Source organism: Protopterus annectens, chromosome 9.part0 (assembly GCF_019279795.1).
Source record: "Protopterus annectens isolate FY-2018-M chromosome 9.part0, PAN1.0, whole genome shotgun sequence".
Taxonomy (NCBI): Eukaryota; Metazoa; Chordata; order Ceratodontiformes; family Protopteridae; genus Protopterus; species Protopterus annectens.
Window position 1 is genome coordinate 1,325,002,205 of NC_056743.1, and position 16,193 is coordinate 1,325,018,397.

The 16,193-nt window shown below is 41.7% G+C and overlaps 1 protein-coding gene across 1 annotated transcript in view; it reads left to right on the top strand.

Moving 5' to 3' along the window:
- SH2D6 (SH2 domain containing 6) overlaps positions 1 to 16,193 on the top strand; it is a 1,258,756-nt gene that overhangs the window by 580,485 nt on the left and 662,078 nt on the right. The window lies entirely within an intron of this gene.

Here is a 16,193-nt window from a genome sequence, read left to right on the forward strand (position 1 = left end):
AACCTTTTGTATCCTGAGGGGGTCAAGTACAATTATTACATTGAGTGTGACTGATTTATGGTCAGACCTTACCAAGGAGGGTCTCATACATGGGGTGGTGTAGCAATCTCCCATGTTGATGAGTACTAGGTTAAGGACATTCCATCCCCTTGTGGGATTGTGAACTAACTGTTCCAGAGCATTTGTGTTTACAAAGTGCAGGAACCTTAGGGCAAGTGTGTTTGAGCTTATATATGTATCCCAATCAAATCACCAAGGTCTAGGGGTTTGGCTGTATTATGAGTGACTCAAGTAGGTCCAGGAAGGTACTGTGTGGTTTTCATGGTTCATTGGTGGACCTGTAGCTAACAATGACATGGAAAGAGGGTCTTTCCTGCAGTTATTTGGACTTGGAACAAGTCTAGGGAGTTGTACTGCTTAACCAGTCTTGATGTTTATTTGTCTTTCATGATGACAGATACACCTCCTCCTTTGTTTTTTTCACATTCATTTTGCAGCCTGAATATGTGGAAGACAGTATAGCCATTTATGACTGGAGTACTCTCTGCAGCCCCAAACCATGTCTCTGTGACTAGACAAACATCATTATCTTCCCAAATAAGTAGTTCCTGCATTCACTGTAGTTTTTGATTCACACTCCTAGCATTAAGCAGCATAACTGTAAGTTTGTCTTTTGAAGATATTTTTACATCAGGAATTTTGTTCTTATGACATTGCCTAAAAAAGGCAGTATGGGGGAGGCAAGTACCTTTGCCAGTAACTGAAAGGCAAGGAGTGACAGATAAAGACCATCCCTGGCAAAGTAGTGTGGTCTGTCAACCATATCATCCCAGGCTGACAAATACTGGATCCCCCCTGGACAGACACCAGTAGCTAAGCCAATTTTCGAAGTCGATAATTATTTTGTTTGTACTGAGTTATCATCTTGGGTGAAGGTAAAATGCTGCTTAAGGCTATGGACATACCTGTCTGGAACAGATAATCTGAGAGCTCAGTCATATCTCTCTTCCTATAGTCCACTGAGGCACGTAAGTCATTAACTTCAACATAGAGTATGACAGAGGTATAACTGTGCCTGCTGTTGAGAGACTTGAGTGTGTGCATGCCTTTGCAGATCCTGGCACCTGACAGGCAATTGAACATGACTTTCTCCTTGTATGACCTGAGGAGGGTCAGCTGTGTGTCTCGCTGTGGATTCCCTGTGACTACGACATTGGTTTTCAGGTGTTTTGCCTTAAGGGCTTAATGGCTGACACACTTATACATTTGTTTTTATGTATAGTGGGTTCCATTGGGACTGTAATGTGTGTAGAAGGTTTGCATTTGTGAGGTCTCTGTTCTTTTGGAAAGCTTCTAACTACCTCTGCATATATGGGGTTATGTGTTGTGCACTTGGTCTGTTGAGGAGATGAAGTGTGTGTGTTAACAACCTGTTTGATATCTGGTTTGTTGTTACTTGAGAGAGAGCATTTATTCTTGATTCATTGTATAGCTGCATTTCTCCCATATTGTATTTGTAATTTTTACAAAAACATGGTTGTCAGTATACATAAGGAAATAGGAGCCTTGAAGGAAATAGGAGCCTAATTTTCTAAAAATACATATACCCTTACTAAACATATTTAGATGGTCATTGTTACAGATCAATTTTGCTAGCAACAAAAAATGGGCCTGTCTCTGAGGGACAAGGGTGCCACCCCAGAGGTGACTTCACAATCACCCAACCAGGCTTGAAGGTTGTGTTTGAACAGGGTCATTGAGGAGCTCTGCTTCACACACAGTGGAAGCCTATTACAGAGGAGTGTGAGTCACTGGGGGATATATCTGTCTCCTCAGCATGTTCTGTTTATGTCACAGGCTAGGCTGAGAACCCTGGCCCAAGTCATTCTTGTCCCATTTGATTTGCAGATGTCTAGCATTTCCAATAGGGTAGGGTCTGAGATTTCTCTGTAGGTAAGGCATAACTGACCTCTCAGCAGCTTGCAGGAAACTGAGTACAGTGACAGATCTTATAGTCTTTCTGCAGACGTGATGTTTGGAGGACCTGCATTCTCCCAGTCACAAACCTCTATTTTTTTCTCCAATTGCTGCAGTTGTCTGGTGAAGTAAGGGCAGAAGGAGCCTTTTACTCAACTAGTGGTCTTTTAAGGGTTAGTAGTCTGATAAGGGTGAAGTACAACAGAGCTATGACCTCCTTGATCATGGATGTGATGTCCAGATTTGTGATGTGCGCAATACAGAATGTGTGTCTCACTACTATGGACACACTGTGATGAAAGTGTAGATTGCTATGAACATTGTTCAAAAGTCACACAACACTGTGTTTGAGCTAAGAGGGATGCTATGTATATCATAATTATCAGGGGTACTTCATTGCCAAAGGGTACAATGAGGCATTGTTTGCTGTAAGGTTCAGCCTGTGAGTCTGGCACCAATCATTTGTCTCTGTCAGCCTCTTCTGTAATATGTTACCATCATTTTGGGAATCTGTATGAGTGCATCCAGTTAACAGTTATCTGTAAATGTGGCAAATCACAGGCCACCTACCATTGGCTGCTCTTCAGAGAAGTAATTTCCACAAAGTTGATGGCCCAGCACAGATCCATGTGGTATTCCACTGGTGAGTGGGCTAGTGGTGGAGGTGCAGTCCCAACTTTGAAAGTATGTGCTCTGTTGGTGAGCTAGTTGCCTATCCAGCTAGTACTATATGGCTTAATTCCCAGATGGGACATTTTCACTATGACAAATGAATGGGGGATGTTGTCAAAAGCCTTGGATAACTGAACATAGGTGGTATGTCCTGTTATCTGTCATCCAGTTCTTCAGGGTCAGTATCAAAGGAGTTCACAAGATTCAGTAGGCAAGCTATATCCTTGACAAATACAAAGTGGGTCAACTCAAGTGTGTTGAAGGTTAACTATGTCCCTGTAGATAAGGTCCATGCTGATCTCTTCCCTAGCCTTGTAGATAAGGCTTGTTAGGCTTATGAGTCAATAGTTGTAGTTCTGCATGTTACCAGACTGATGTGCATTGCATATGACATAACATTTGATATCACTTTCTGCATTATAGGTGATATATGTGTGGAAAAAGTACTGAGACACCAGGTTTGCAGTGCTTGGAGGAGGGGGGGGCAACACATGGCTGTATTGTAAATATGTGACATACTGTGAGATAGGGTCTTAATTTTTTTAATCGTTCCACATGTAATGTCATGTCATACACAATAAATGGACAATAAACAACAGTAATACTTAATAATATGTAGTTTTACACTGTGCAACAATTAGCAAAGTGTATACACATGCAAGATGCACCTGTCTGCACACTGCATAGCAGTGTGCAAACATGAGCCGCATTGCTAAAGTCTGACAGTTACTACTGAGTCTATGAAACACACCTGCTATCTAACTGACTCTATGGCAGCATGTGTTGATGCAGTGATACTTTTCTTTTTGGGGATCAGATGGTACTGAGTTCAAATCCTTTTCTCTCTCCCTCTTTTTTTTATTTTCCCATGTTTGCTTGCTGCACCACTCAGTGCAAACACAAAGGAAATGGAGGAAAATTAATGTCAAGTTTGTCTGTGTTTATCTGGTATATGTGAACCACAGCAGTGTGAAAACTGCAGCCCAGGAGCTGACAGGACCCAGAGAGCCAAAAGCAGAAACTAGATGCATTCAGTTAATACTATTGGGCATCAAGCAAACCTGCTAAGTGATGTTGCTAGATAGTCAACAGTGAAACCTTAAGAATGAATAGTAAAATAGGCAATATCATGTAACTTATTTATTTCACATTTGTTTACCGAGAAAGTCCGACTGGTCACAAGTCCTTTTTCAGTGGAGGCCCGGGGAGAAATGCTCCACATATTACACAGACAAGATTTAAACATAGTACACTTTTGTAGTTATAAAGAGAGACATTTACATTTACAAGAGGTCACACAATGCCAGGTTGCTTCCTCTGGATGCAGGTTTAAGTGTAGGGCTGGAGTACACATGGTCCTGGGTTCTAGTACAGGGTGTGCAAACTTTGTTTTACTGTTGTGACATTGTAGTTTATAGCAATGAACTGCAACATAGATAGGTGTTTTCTTAACCTTGTGGCAACTGGTGTAAGTATAGGACTACCATACACATGGTGTTGGGTTTAAATGCAGCATAATCCATACACTTTTACTGTTGTTCCACTTCCCATTATAGTCACTCTCACTTATCACTCTTGAAACAGTGTAGCTGATATTAATTATATATATATATATATATATATATATATATATATATATATATATATATATATGAGAGCTGAGACACTAATATTGTGTCAGTTATTTCTTTATCTATGTATTATCACATTTACTATCAAATGTATGACTGTGGGTATACTGTGTACTATATTCTTGTAAGTATATTTCTGCTCTCTGGACTGGTATGGCCTTCACATTTGACTAACACACTTACACAAGTGCCTGTACATAAAATAACCTGAAATTGCATTGCTTATCACTACTGTGCACCGCTTACCATCGTGCACACTGGAACAATGTGTTTGCACGATGGTAAGCAGTGAGCAACATTTTCAAACATTGTGTGTACTCCCAGTAAATGTGATGACTGGAATTGGTGGAAAACCATCAGTCTCCATTGTTCTTGATCCATGGGAGACATGGCAGATGTTTGTGGGGATGCTGTGAAATTAAGGGTTCAGAGATGGGGTGTTCAGGAGTCCAAGATTTTTGTTGGAATCCTAGTGAAACACCACAGTGCCAGGTTGCTGCAGAGGGACTATTCTGGGTCCCAGTATAAGTCAGAGGCTTGGGCTAATTTGTCCCAGGCTGTGACCAGTGTCACCAGTATCCCCTGCACTGGTGACCAATGTAGACACCACTTTAGTGACCTATGTCTGAGGAAGAGGGGTAACCTCAATGCTTGGATAAAGGAATTTAGGATGGATGACATTCCACAGATGTGTAAGTATCAACTACAGAGAATACTTGTAAGACTTAAAAGCTCAATATAGACAAGACTGCTATTCATAATGGTATTCTATTGTGTTCTGTTTTTTCCACAATTGCCATGGAGAGGGAGTGTAATGTTAGGACCCATGCAACTAGATTGGTGAGAATGAAGGAGGCATGTGGTATGTATGCAGCAGAAGAGTAGTGTTATTGTAGCATTAAAAATTAAAGATAGCTTTTTTGGTATTTTATACAGTAGTATCAAATTGAGCATGGGTACCTCAACTGTACAAGCAAGTATGCATGCATTAATCTGTAGTACAAACACAGATAGTTTGTTTGGTATTTTATATAGTTGTATTATATTGAACATGCATATTCCATCTGTAAAGGCAAGCATGCATGCATTAGTCTGTAGCACAAACCAAGAGAATAATATTAGACTTTAGACAGAGGTGGTGTGTTCAAGTACCACACTTCTCAACAATGCAATAACTGTTAATTCTTCAGTTATGTGTAACTTAAAAGCTTTATACAAGTGGCACATATGCCCTGCTGTAATATGTAAGCTGGATAACTGGTAGATGCATATGTGCAATATATGCACATGTAATTTCTGAGTATGCAGTATAGTGTGCATCTGTTAGGACTTGCTAGTCTTAAAAGTAATATGTTATCTGTTAGGGGGTGGTAGTGTTAAGAGTAAAGGTTAAGATAATAGAGTCAAATAATTGTATTAATGCATTGTATGTTATATATGAAGGTAATAATATTATCTATTTTTTTCTTCACCCCAACCCTTATCTATTTTTTTATATGTGTCATCAAAATGTGTCCATGTCATCCATGTGTACCACATCATGAAATGCTCCATAGCACAGCAGGGTAGTCCTGCCCCAGATGATCCACCTGCCCCCACTCAGCAGGCCCTGGCACCATTATCCAGAATGTCTGTGAGCCAACCTGGCAGCACCACCTCTGCTGCCCCTGCACTACATGCCCCCCTCAGGTAGTTTAGCCCTGGAGGATAAGCCAGTGATTTCCTCTGGGAGCAATGACAGGGGTGGTAAGTTTATCACCCAAGCTGAACTGCTATGGATGGTGCATAGGGTTGTACACATCACTGTTGGTGAATACCTACACCAGATGGAGGGCCTGCTCTCCCTCATTTTATGTAAGACCAGGAAGAGGAGAAGGAGATGTCGAGCTCTCCAGCCAGTGACAGAGTGAAGTGACAGTGATGACAGTCCTGTGGGGAAGGACTCAAGTCTCACTGTCAACCAGCTTGACGTGCATGGTTCCTGGATGTCCCCAGCCTCACCCCATCTATGGTGTCCACTGACCTCTTGCATACATCATCCCTGTGTCTTGCCTTGTTTGTCTTGTCTGACTGCAATTGCTTCCTCACCTACCTAACTTACCAGACCCAGACATACATATTTCCCTTCACCAATATTCTTGTCTCTCTCAAAAAAAAGGGCACCTGTCCCACAAAAAAAAATTGTCCCATATATAGCTCTCCACTTTGCACATGTGTCTTCTTGACAGACGTGATTTGGTCCAATTGGCTATGCAACATGATTGTGTTGTGGTCATCCCTTTCTCTGGAAGTGACAGCCCAAATTCAGCTAATATCCTGCATATATTATCAGTTTTTGCTGTTGAAGAAATGGATAGCTATGGTTCTTTCCTACCTCTCTCCTGCACATTCCTGTATTGCTTTCCATTTGTTCTTCCCCCTGCTTGCTCCCCATTTCACCACTGTCCTGTCTTCCCCATTTCTTTTCTTTAATGAATTATTCCATGATGGTACACATCTCACACCAACAAGAAGCAGAGGTAATACAAAAGTACTTAAAATAGTTAGATTCAGTTATATTTGAACCTAGTGCCATCTGGTCACAGAAGGGAATATATTACTGCATTAACTGCATTAATACATGCCACCATAGAGTCATTTAAGTAGCAGATGTATTCCGGAGACTCAGTACTAACTGTCAGACTTTAACATCCCCATTTCATCACTGTCCTATCTTTCCCATTTATTTTCTTTCATGCATTATTGCACGGTGGTGTGTATCACCCACCACTATGTACCAAAGGTAAAGCAAAAGTAGTTGAAGTATTAGCTACAGCTGTATTCCAACCCAGTACCATCTGCCCCCCAGAAACAGAAAAGTATCACTGCATTAACACCTGGATCCACAGAGTCATGTAAGTAGTAGGTGTATTCCACAAACTCAATACTAACTGTCTGACTTTAGCAATGCAGTTCACATTAGTGCAATGTGCAAACAGGTGTATCTCGCATGTGCATGCACTTTGCTAAGCATTGCGCACACCCACTGCTCCTTGTGTTATGGAAATGTATATATTATGTTGTGTTTCTGCTGTTTACTGCCCACTTCCATTGCGTGGCATGAAAGTACATGTAGAAAAATTATGAAGTGAGGGCCCTATCTAACTGTATGTTATATATTTAAAACACATACATGTGTCAGCAACCCCCAAGCACCACAACCCTCTTGTCTCAGCACTTTTTCCACCAATATATCCACCCATACTACAAAATGTAATATCAGATGTTCTATGCTTTGCAATGTGCATCAGTCTGGTGTCATGCAGAGCTACAACTACTGATCCACATGCCTTAAAAGCCTTATCTAAATGGCTACTGCACAAATCAGCATGGGCCATATCCACAGAGACAGAGGTGCCCTTTAACACACTTGACCCATTTTGGGGTTGGCAAGGGTAGATCTTGCTTATTGACTTTTGCAGACTTCTTGGATACTGATCTCAAAGATCTGGATGAGGGATAACAAGACATACCACCTATGTTCAGTTATCCAAGTATTGGCACTATCCCCCATTCACGTCTCATAGTGAAGATCTCCCATCTGGAAATTAGGCCATACAGTAGTAGATGGAGAGTCAACTAGCTCAACAACAGAACAAACACTCTCAATGTTTGGACTGCACCTCCACCACTAGCCCACTCACCAGTGAAATACCACAAGGATCTGTGCTGGGCCCACAACTGTTTGGGAAATGCTTCCCTGAAGCACAGGTGGCCTGTGGCTTACTAAGTAGGCAGATGATTGCTAACTGGCTGCACTCATATAGAGTCTGCCAATGATGTTAACATATTACAGTAGGTGCTAACACATAGTGATGATTGGTGACAAACTCATAAACTGATTTACCCTACTAATTATGATATAGATAGCAGCCCCCAAATACAGTGTTGTGAGACTTGACAACACATGTTGATAGCAATATACACTTTCATCACTATCTGCCATAGTGGTGATACAATCTGCACTGCGCACATCATGCATATGGATATCACATCCAAGACCAAGGTAGTCATACCTCTACTGTACTCTACCCTTATCATACCAGTAATAGAGGACAATACTCACATTTCTCTGTACCTCACTAGATACCTACAACAATTGGAAAGAACACATGGTTGTGCCTGGGAGACTCCAAACATGACATACATGGAAAGACTGACATCCCTTTCATTGTACTCTATATCATGCATGCCGCTGAAAGGTGACCCATGGCTGTCCTACAGAGCAATCTAAGACCCTAGTCTTCTGTAAATTATGGACATCTGCAATTCAAACATGGCAGCTATAATTTGCCCCAGGGTTCTTGACCTAACCTCTGACATAAATAGAACATGCTGAAGAAACAGATATATCCCACAATGATTCACACTGCTCTGTAATAGGCTCCCACTGCATGTGAAGCAGTGCCCCTAAATGACCCTTTTCAAGCGCAACTTTGACTACTGGTTGGGTGATTGTAAAGTCACCTCTGGGCTGCCACCTATGTCCTGCATGGATATGTCCAGTTGGTGCTGCTCATAAACATGCTCTGCTAAAAACGACCATCCAACTATGCTCAATAATGGTACTTTTGTTTTTATACAGATAGGCTTCTAAAGACCATAGTGCTATTAGGCTAGTAGCCTCGCATGAACCTATGAAGCTATGTGCCTATAATACATCTCAGCCTGGAAACATCAAAAATCTGGACAAGGCCCATGAAAAATAGGTACAAATCTGTATGCTGATTAACATCTAATTTGCATATATAATTATGTAACCCCACCCACTCCAATGGAATTGTGGGATACCAACTTTCAATCCCAAAATGAAGAACAGACAACCAAATTATGGCACCAGAGTCTCCCTGCAGCCATTCCAATGTCCCATTACCTGGTTATTTCACCCATTTACCATAAACACTAATGTATGCATACTGCTTTACTTCTACAATGATTTAGATTTTATTTTTACATTTTACAGCACAACAATGCACAACTACTAATAGACATGTGGTAAACAAATCAATACTGTCTCACAATGAAAATAGATTTGGCATTAAAACTTCTCTGCCCTTGAAACTCACATTCATTGAAAGAGCATTGAAACCCACACCACATCCAAAGAAAATGCATCTGGCCAGTGGTGGATAAAGATTACCTTTGGGCTTTTTTTTTAAATCATTAGCCCCTTGCACACAAAACAAGAAACATACATTTGTTCTTTTCTTTGATACACCTTCCTGACTTGATTAAATTATATTCCTTGTATAATACAAAACACTTGTTAGAGCACATTTTAAATTTATTGTTTGAACATTTTTCTAGTAGGCTGTACTGTAGGCAATGAAACAAAATGCATGAACCAATAATGATAAAACTGCACAATTCAGAACATTTCCATCATAAAAGTCTACTTCCATACCCACACTATAAATAAAATGACCGTAGTGTAAGCCATAGGCATCTTGCACAGCTTCTCGGACTTATTTTCAATTTCATTTTTTGGGGGGGGGCACGACAAAAGATCAAAACCTAGGGACACATTTTAAACATTGCTTGTATAATTTTGTAAAGTTGCTAGAATAAAATATGTTACCACCATGCATTTCACTGCAAGTCTTGAACCCAGGACCCTATGCACTACAGTCAAAGCAACATACTACTAGGCCAAATCTGCTTGCATAATTTTGTAAAGTTGCAAGAATAAAATTTTGTGTTACCAACATGCGTTTCACTGGCAAGTCTTGAACCAGGACCCTATGTACTACAGTCAGAGCAACATACTACTATGCCAAATCAGCAGCTTCCTAAAAAAATAGGAAGACTGCAACTTAATGGCTATCATTTAGTGAATTCATTTCTCACTTCTCACCACAGCTCTCAACCTCTTAGCACAAAAACCTGGATAAAGCTCACAAGTGGTGGTGGCTAGGGACTTTAGGCTGTTTTTACCCTGTACCCAAGGTACAGGGTTTGAGCCTGATCACCTCTAGCCACCAGGTGTATTAAAGGGGGGCATTTTTACACACATGCACACACGCACACACACACACACACACACACACACACACACACACACACACACTTAGTTTCTTTACTTCATTGTACAGAGTTAGTCTTGTAACAGCCATTCCCGCTTGCTCACATTTGAACTTCATTCCTTAGTGACGTTCCCGCTCACATTCTGCAGAATTAGTTTCCTCAGTGCTTAGTGCTGTAATAGCCATTCCCACTTACATTCTGTAGAGTTAGTTTCCTTAGTGCTTTGTGCTGTAACAGCCGTTCCCGCTCGCACTCTGCAGAGTTAGTTTCCTTAGTGCTTAGTGCTGTAACAGATGTTCCTGCTCACATTTCTACTTCCAGCCAGCCAGAAAGCTCACTTCTGACAGGCTGGTAGGACTGACAGAGCTGACATCATTGCACACATGATGACGTTGACTCTAACAGCGTGGAAATTTAAAAAAAAAGAAAAGAAAATCAGAAATGAAGGGGTGTCACTTGAGAATCATGGCACCCCTTCATTTGAACCACAAAGCTTGGTAAAAACTGAGTCATTTGGCATGGTTGGGAGGTATGGTACCTATGCAAGCCTCACAACCTGTTGTCAATCACAAGACCTGCTGATATCATCTACTATAATTTCACCTGCACTCTTGTGTAAAACAGTCTTCTGCCATGGTGCTTGCATAATGTACTTTGCTTGGTCTATGTACCTAGATAGGTAGGGGTTCTGTTCTCACTGCAGTTGATGGTGTGTGTGTGTGTGTGTGTGTGTGTGTGTGTGTGTGTGTGTGTGTGTGTGTGTGTGTGTCTGTGTGTGTCTCTGTGTGTGTGTGTGTGTGTGTGTGTGTGTGTGTGTGTGTGTGTGTGTGTGTGTGTGTGTGTATCTAGACAGCATAGAAGATGTGTATCCTACAGTTACTACTCCAGTTACATGGATTGCCAGCATTTTGATACTTGCTCATGCCTATACATCCATTTCATACAGGCCTCCCAACCTCTTGTCTTCCACATGGCCTGTTGATGTGATCTACTATAAGTTCACCTGCAATTCTGTGTAAATCATGCTTGAGCTGTGGCGCTTGCATTACGTACTGTGTTCTATAGTCTGTATACTTAGGTAGGCATTCTGTTCTCACTGTAGTTGACTGGGGATATGTGTGTGTGTGTGTGTGTGTGTGTGTGTGTGTGTGTGTGTGTGTGTGTGTGTGTGTGTGTGTGTGTATACAGCAGAGCAAATGTGTGTATCCTACAATTACTTCTCCAATTACATAGATTGGATAGTATTTTGATACTTGCTCAAGGCTACACATCCATTTCATACAGGCCCCCCAACCTCTTGTCTCCCACATGGCCTGCTGATGTCATCTACTATACGTTCATCTGCACTCCTGTGTAAATCAGACTTGAGCTGTGGCACTTGCATTAGTCCTGTGTTCTGTAGTCTGTGTACTTAGATATGTTAGGGTTCTATTCTCACTACAGTCAACTGTATATGAGCTGTTGCATGACATTGCAGCGAGCATTTTACACCATAGTGAACAAAGTGTAGATTGCTATTAACATGTGTTTCCAAGTCTCACAACGCTGTGTTTGAGCTTAAGGGGGACACTGTTATCTTCTCCCCAACAGACACTGCTGATGTCATCAGCCATAAATTGTTGTTGTACACACTCCAAGTCAGACTTTTTGGAGGGCTGGGAGTCTCCCAGGCACAACCTTGTGTTCTGTCTAATTGATACAGGTACTTGGTGAGGTATAGAGAGATGTGAGCATTGTACTATATTATTGGTGTGATAAGGGTAGAGTACAGCAGAGGTAAGACTACCCTGGTCTTGGATGTGATGTCCATATGTATGATGTGTGCAGTGCAGATTGTGTGTGTCAGCACTATGGGCACATAGTGATGAAAGTGTAAATTGCTATCAATATGTGTTCCCAATTCTCACAACACTGAGTTTGAGCTTAGGAGGGGCACTATCTTCTCCTCAACAGACACTGCTGATGTCATAAGTTATGAACTGTTGTTTGACACATTCAAAGTCAGACTTGAGCTGTGGCGCTAAAGTCAGACTTGAGCTGTGGCGCTTGCATAAAGTATTGTGCTCTGTAGTCTGTATACCTTAGAAAGGTATGGGTTCTATTCTCACTGCAGTCAACTGTATGTGTGCATGCTTCTAGACAGCAGAACAGATGTGTGCATCTTACAGTTACTTCTCCAATTACATGGATGTTGTTCATGGGTACATATCCATTTCATACAGGCCTCCCAAACTCTTGTCTCCCACATGGCCTGCTGATATCATCTTCTATAAGTTCACCTGCACTCTTGTTTAAATCAGACTTGAGCTATTTCACATGTGTAAAGTACTGTGTTCTGTAATCTGTCTACTTAGATAAGTAGAGGTTCGATTCTCACTGCAGTCAAGTGTGTGTGTGTGTGTGTGTGTGTGTGTGTGTGTGTGTGTGTGTGTGTGTGTGTGTGTGTGTGTGTGTGTGTGTGTGTGTGTGTGTGTGTGTGTGTGTGTGTGTGTGTGTGCGTGTGTGTGGGTGTGCGTGTGTGTGCGTGTGTGTGTGTGTGCTGTTGCTTGACATTACAGACAGCATTTTACACCAGCATGCGGGGCACTGTCATCTTCTCATCAACAGACACTGCTGATGTTATAAACTTTATCACATTTTTGGATACGCAATACTCCCACCAGGGCAGGGTCAGAGACTGAAGTCACTTCATCCTATACAATAATGTTTACAGTGACATGGCTTTCAGTCTCTCCACATACATCATGGCATGGTGTGTAGGCCCTATGTTATCTTGCTGAGAAAGCCCTGTGGTCTCTCCAGCTGCTACATGTGTCTGGTGAGGTACATGTAAAAAAGAGCATTATACTGTATTAGTGATGTAATGGGGTTTGACTACAGTGATGTCATACAATCCTAAGATCTCAGTATGATGGTGTGACTTATGATGTGCATAACAGAGGCTTTCAATAGCAGTTTGGATACTTGGTGGTCAAAGTTCCAATTGGCTATCTAAATGTGTTCCCAGTGCTTGCTTCACTGGGTTTTTGCATAGCAGGACTGTTGTTAATGCTGTGATTAACATGGAACTCCACTTTTCAGATGAACAACATTATAAACACACATTCTGCATTTATTTGTGGGTCATGTGCCTTTCTCACCATTCAGTTGTGTGTGTTAGATTTTCCTGTACTATGTTATCACCATCGGTGGACTCAATAATTGCACACAATATGCAATAATCAGCAAACTTGGTAAGGCAAATGTCATATTCCTTAGCCCAAACTGTCGAGAAATACAGTTCAAATAGTGAAGGGCCAAGCACAGATCCCTGGGGTTTGCCAATGGTGACAACCATACTTGTACAGGTTGATTCACCGACTTTCACATGATGTGATCTGTCAGTGAGCCAGTTGTTTGCCCATCAACTGATATAAGGTTTAATCCCCAAGTTGGAGTTTTTCCTCAATGATACATGCATATGTGATTGTGTCAAACCCTAGACCAGATCACAATAGGCAGTATGCACTGTCTCACCTTCACAGGTTCATAGGATGTTACTAGGCTATTGACCAAGTGTCTTTACAAGCCTAGCCATTAAATCCCAATATAATACTAGATTAGAGATATCTTCTATGCCCAAGATTTTTCTGCCAAGGACTACCCATGTCCAAGAGAGAAGCAGGGGGTAATCCCTTGTAGAAATGTATTGTTTCTCATCCATTTATCCAGGTTACACTTAAAAAGGGTCATGGAGGTGCTCTTCTTGATGTAGATTGGGAGCCTATTCCAGAGGAGTGGCAACCTCTGAGACATGCATCTATGTGTCCAGCAGGTCTGATTTATGTCGCAAGGAAGAAGGATGTTCCTGGAATGGGTGACTCATCCTATTTGACTTTTGGATGTGTAGCATTTCCATTAGATTTGGGTCAGAGATAACCCTGTAAGCCAGACATAAGTTGCCTCATTGTAGTGTATATGCTACTGAGTAAAATGACAGTTACTTCAGTGCTGGAGACTATGAATTTTCTTAGTTAGAAATCACTGAGGTTTCTCAAGTTGCAGCAGGTGTCTGGTATGGTATATACCAAGGGAGCATTATATTCAATAATAGGCCTGATGACGGATGAGTATAGGGGAGGTATAACCTTTTTTGCTCTCAAGGTTATGCCTTTGCTAATCAGGTAAGCAACATAGAATGCTTCCAGGCCTTTCACATGGAATCAATGTGCTGTGACAGCATCACAGATCACCTATGGTATGACCCAACACATACACATTCCTGATAAGGTTGAATACACACAGTTCAACAGACCCTGCACATAGCCTATGTTCCCATACAAAGGTGCACATCAACATGCATCCACCTGAGTTGGGGGGACAGCACCTGATTCATGCATGTATAGAGACCTCCTGACTCTCCTCAACTGTGAGGTAAACCGACATGTCATCATGGACCTCCTGTACATGTACACCAGTAATATTCCAGGTGTGTGCAACAGACCTGTGTGAATTGTTACTGCTACATCAGGTCCTTTACATTTGATAGATGTTCCGAAAGAGGTCATCGAGGGCAGGCATGATGACAACAGTATTATCTTGTGGAACTTCAACAGATCAAGGCATTTGACACAAATCCACACTGAGGTATTCAATCAACACTGTCATATGTGGCCATAAACTGCTATATCATCAAATGGGTAGACCAGTGTATGATACATGTGGCATCTCACTATGTTGAAATGTGTAACATGACATATATCTCAGGTCCAGTGATCAGGTCGCCACATCAGGGGTGTCTGCTAGGCCCTTTCTTGCCCATTAGCTCTGTGAGGGAAATCACAGATGATATACACATGCTGTGTCCAAACAGCTGCCTGAAGGACTATAGCTTGTGTGTAATCACTGACTCCAACTGCGATATTAGTATAATACAGACAGTATTGACACATACCAGAGACTGCTGCCACAGCCATGACAACACCTGCATTGACGAGACACTCGGAGTGATTTGTTGAATCAGGAAACAGATACACCACCCAAGTATAATGTGGACATCATACCCTATAGTTAGACTTATAGGTATGTGACCTGTGTCCTGGGGTAGAGGGTAAGTGATACATCCACCAGCATGTGGTCACAATGCTGACTACTCCCTTGAATGTAACACAAGTACTGGGTATGCAAAGAACATGCACATCAGAGCCCATGATAACTTCATGGTTCCCAGACTTCATCATATCAAGAACTGTGTACAATACATCTTTCTTCCCTACACATCATCCAGTGATATGTAACTGAAGTGTACCCCCTTTGTCACAGTGAGCTGTCATACAGCTTATTGGTCATATGTAGGTATTCTTTCTGGGGTATATACATGACTGTCTGATGGTGCAGAAAAAACAATTGGTTCATAGGTGTTTACTAGGCTAATAACCAGAAGGCACTTTTTAAGCTTAGCCATGCATCCTAAATTACTGACAAGTTCTGATACCCTTGATAAGTGTAGGCAATGGCTTGGAATATGATACAAGCAGGGGCCTAGGAGATAAAACATTTACAGGTTGCCAGTGTCCATTAGAGACACTGGTGCTAAACCAGGGATGAATTTCCTGTTCCCTATCCAGTTGTCCAAGTTACACTTGAATTGGATTAGGGAGGAACTCTGGTTCACAATGATGGGGAGCCTGCTTCAGAAACTGGGTAGTCTCTGGGATGCATACCTGCCTCTCCAGTAGGTCCTATTTATATCACAGGCATCATTTAAGTCCTTAGAATGAGTAATTCCGGCGCTGTTTGTTTTTCAGATATGCAGGAGATCTATCAGAGTGGGGTCTGACAATGCCCTGTTTGTCAGGCATAGATCTCCCC